At 39.6% G+C, this 4,893-nt stretch overlaps 1 protein-coding gene across 1 annotated transcript in view; it reads left to right on the top strand.

The window, feature by feature from the left end:
• Positions 1–407: 407 nt before the first annotated feature.
• LOC119411626 (zinc finger and BTB domain-containing protein 40) overlaps positions 408–4,893 on the top strand; it is a gene marked incomplete at its 3' end in the record, with an annotated part of 185,620 nt that continues 181,134 nt past the window's right edge. Inside the window, exon 1 of the mRNA XM_037678532.1 lies at positions 408–519. The remainder of the gene's footprint in view (positions 520–4,893) is intronic.

Genomic DNA, 4,893 nt, shown 5'->3' with positions numbered 1-4,893 from the left:
AATAAAAATGTATCAGTGACTGTGAGTTTTGCAAACATGTCATAAGAATATTTTATTAGTGTTAATGTTAACTCCACCAAGAATATTTAAATACACTGAGCCATGTGTTCATCTTTAATGTCTGTACTCCTAATATCTACAGAGGAACAAATCGTGAGAATGAGTTTAGTATTCAGCTCTGACTGATTAAACCACAGATTCTTCATTGCTCTTGACAAACTGGTGACACTGAGTGGAGCGGTCGACCGTTTCAAGATGGCGGCCCTACAGCTCGTCAGCGCCAGTAGACGATAGCGGTCAATGCTGGATCTAGTGTTTATATGAGACTATGGAAACTAACCCGTCATTTCTTCACGGAACTATTGTTGAGCGCATTTAATGACGTTTCCTAAACCGGAAGTGTTCGCATTTGTTGTCGGACCGCTCATCGCCATTTTCAAAGCGGCTCAGTTTTACTGCGTATTTCTGGGATTGTTCAACAAACTGGTCTAAATAAAGAGACGAACATTTGAATTCAAGGTAATTACGTTCCCGGATGAGAAGCTGCACGTGAGCTGTCGGTAAACACGCGCTGTCTTTGTTCTGGTGTGGGGGTTCGATTCCGTTGTTTTTATGAAAACAAACATTTCATTCAGCCTTATAGGTTAGTCTCATTGAGCCACGAGGACTCATTTACAAGAGGGACCTGTTGCAGACAAAACATATAAAGTACAGACTATAACCGTCAACTGCAGTAAAAATGCAGTTGAAATTAGATTAGTATATAAAACCATAAATCAGGGTGCCGTGACACAGTGAAAATATTAAAAACGAATATATTTGCATTGATTTTTCTATTGACACAATCAAATGTTTAAAACTCCTTAAGGAAATGAAGGTGGAAATCTACGTTTGTATCTGAATGTGTCAGCCAACTGCTGAACCAAGGCTAGGCTAGCTCTGAACGTTTATCCTGTGAATCAAGAGCAGTGCTGTAGATTCAATTTAAAAATACTTTTATTAATCGCAAAGGTACATTAAATGTAACTCATCATCCTCGTTTCATTAAAGTGTTGTTCATTGTTTTTTACTGTGTATCGCCCAACATGTAATAAGGTGGAATGAAATTGTGTACTCACGGTCCCAGTTACACCCCAACATAACATAAACTTAAAGTATAAAAAACGGTATACAATGATCTAAAATATGCACTAAACATCAATATTGTAATATAATATGTTGTGTTAAACAGCAGCCTGAACATGAGTCTGTTGTGAGCAGATGGGTATAAGTATAGGAGCTTATGGGTAAGAAATCAGCGACATGGAAAATCAGCAGTAGGGCTGCAACAACGAATTGATAAAATCAATAAAAATTGATTATTAAAAGTGTTGGTAACGAATTTCATTATTGATTCGTTGTGTCACGCGATTAAGCGTCTTTCACGGCGCTGTGGAGTTGTTTTGTTCACCTGCAGATTATTGTCAATGCTGGCTGACTGAATAAAGTTAAGAAAAAAAACCTCTTCAGCCCGAGCTGAACAGAGTGAGGGGTAGGCGGACGCAGAGCAGAGGCGGTGTTTTCAAAGAAAATTAAGTAAATTTTACAAATGACCGTCGAGAAGAAGACTGCTCGACCCAAGTCTTCAACGGTGTGGGAGCTCTTGACGCTTCACAAAGATAAAAACGGCGCAACATGCAGCTTTGAAAAGTGGTGGCACAGGAGAACCATGCTGATGAAACGTAAACATTCACTTCACCACTTGCTCTAGCCGAGATCGGATGCTTCCCTCCCTCCCTCTCCACTTTGCTGCTCTGTCTGTCTGTGAAACTGCTGTGAGACTCTCTTGCATTTCTTCTAAACCATAATTATGGACTGTTCTGACCAGTTGGTTCCTCAACTCAATTTACAACATTTCTTCGAAGAGAAGACAGGCTTTAGGCGAGCCGGTTTGCCCTGTTGGCACGCATGCAGCTGGATATCTCATCGACTTGGAAGACTTGATGATGTGTCTTTCTCTGCTGCCATCTGTGTATTTTAAGGACCCGTATTTAATTGGATTTTCGATAACTGGTTCCTGCTATTTTGGATTCAGTTGGTGCTGGTTTTATCTACAATCAAGGAAGTCATCTGCAGCAAATTTGGACCCGATCATTCTGCTTGCCTTTATGATGGCTTGGTTCGTGTCTCGTGTACCCGGACTCAAATGCTTTGGGCTGAATGGATCAGATCTTGGGGATTTTACACAGTCACGTTCCATCGGTGTGACCATGTTATTTTGGACATTTCGGAACCGAGTTGACCAACACAGATTCAAGGTAGATGTCATTAAGTTCTGCCTGTACCCAAAACAACTGTGTGTTTATCTAAGTTGGCTCCCCCTTGGCTGGCCTTGAAGGCCACCTTATCTGAATTCGCCTGGAGAACATGTGATTTGACGCTCACCACACCCTCCCTGAGGGAATTCAAACTGATAACCAGATGAACCAGCTGAATAAACCTGTGTCATCATTTCAGGACTTTTGGATTTTCATAGACGTTATTCTTGGCCATTCCTCGACATACAAACCAGATTACAAAAAAGTTGGGACACTAAACAAATTGTGAATAAAAACTGAATGCAATGATGTGGAGGTGCCAGCATCTAATATTTTATTCAGAACAGAACACAAATCACAGATCAAAAGTTTAAACTGAGAGAATGTATAATTTTAAGGGAAAAATCTGTTGTTTCCAAATTTCATGGCGTCAACAAATCCCAAAAAAGTTGGGACAAGTCCGTTTTTACCACTGTGTGGCATCCCCCCTTCTTCTTTCAACACTCAACAGACGTCTGGGGACAGAGGAGACCAGTTTCTCCAGTTTAGAAATAGGAATGCTCTCCCATTCATGTCTAATACAGGCCTCTAACTGTTCAATCGTCTTGGGCCTTCTTTGTCACACCTTCCTCTTTATGATGCACCAAATGTTCTCTATAGGTGAAAGATCTGGACTGCAGGCTGGCCATTTCAGTACCCGGATCCTTCTCCTACGTAGCCATGATGTTGTGATTGCTGCAGAATGTGGTCTGGCGTTATCGTGTTGAAAAATGCAGGGTCTTCCCTGAAAGAGATGACGTCTAGATGGGAGCATATGTTGTTCTGGAACCTGAACATAGTTCTCTGCATTAATGGTGCCTTTCCAGACATGCAAGCTGCCCATGCCACAAGCGCTCATGCAACCCCATACCATCAGTGATGCAGGCTTCTGAACGAAGCGTTGATAACAACTTGGGCTATCCTTGTCCTCTCTGGTCCGGATGACATGGCGTCCCAGTGGGTATGTTTCCATGGACATAAGTAACCGGATCAAATGGCCTGTCGGAACAAAAGTGTGTCATGTAAACACTCCGTTTGGGTTATTTTTTGTGTATTGGGCGCGATCCAATATAATTTGTGATCAGAACGAAATGGGTGGTTTACGCCGTTCCGTAACCCGATCGGTGCGCATGTAAATGCTTGATCTGTTCGTTTTTATCTGATCGGGAAAAACTGACCTAACTGCGAATGTGCGACTTTGCCATTTCCGCCTGGCTAACGCTAATAATATTAGCATGTCAGGGAAGCAAAACTGGTCGGTGAGCGAAACATCATTTCTACTAGAAACTTTGAAAGAGCTCAAAATGATCTGTATTACCTGTAGCTCAGTAGAGGAGTGCAGTAACGTCTCCACCATCATTAAAACCTATCGTGGGTCCATTTTGGGTGCTCAGATTTGTTTACGTTCACCCGGAAGTAGAACTTCTTTTTCGGTGTTTTTTTTAATGAGAGTTTACCACTCTGCGCATGTCAGTACTGCTGTTCAGAACAAAGCCCGCTGCATGTAAACGCTCGTCATGAACAGATTGTGCCCATGTAAACAATACATTTGAATTATTCAAACAGAACACATTTCAATCCGGTCAAAGAATTCTGCGCATGTAAACATAGCTAGTGTTCCATAAAGAACTTCAAATCGTGACTCATCTGACCACAGAACAGTCGTCCATTTTACCACACTCCATTTTAAATGACCCCTGGCCCAGTGCAAACGTCTGAGCTTGTGGAGCTTGCTTAGAAATGGATTCCTCTTTGCACTGTAGAGTTTCAGCAGGCAACGGCAGATGGCACGGTGGATTGTATTCACTAACAATGCTTTCTGGAAGTATTCCTGAGCCCATTCTATTTCCTTGACAGTGGCATTCCTGTTTGAAGTGCAGTGACGTTTAAGGGCCTGGAGATCACGAGCATCCAGTAGAGTTTTACGGCCTTGGCCCTTACACACAGCAATTGTTCCAGATTCTCTGAATCTTTTGATGATCTTATGCACGGTTGATGATGATAACTTAAAAGTCTTTGCTATTTTACGCTGGGTAACACCATTCTGGTATTGCTGCACTATCTTTCTACGCAACAATGGTAGAATTGGTGATCCTCTTACCATCTTGGCTTCTGAGAGACACTGACACTCTGAGAAGCTCTTTTTATACTCAATCCCAATATATGTACTATATATATATATATATATATATATATATATATATGTATTATTTATATATATATATATATAATGTATTATATATATATATATATAATGTATTATATATGTATATAATATATATATATATGTATTATATATGTATTATATATGTATATAATATATATGTGTATATAATATATATGTGTATATAATATATATGTATATAATGTATATATATGTATATTATATATATATATATATGTATATTATATATAAATGTATATTATATATATATGTATATATATATATATATATATATATATATATATGTATATATATATATGTATGTGTGTGTGTGTGTATATCTAAGTGTCTTTAAGAATCTGTTGGACTCCTGGCAGGGTCCAATGCAGACAT

Source organism: Nematolebias whitei, chromosome 7 (assembly GCF_014905685.2).
Source record: "Nematolebias whitei isolate Nwh7 chromosome 7, NemWhi1, whole genome shotgun sequence".
Taxonomy (NCBI): Eukaryota; Metazoa; Chordata; class Actinopteri; order Cyprinodontiformes; family Rivulidae; genus Nematolebias; species Nematolebias whitei.
Note: the sequence above shows the minus strand (reverse complement) of the source record. Positions and strands in the feature narration are given on the sequence as shown.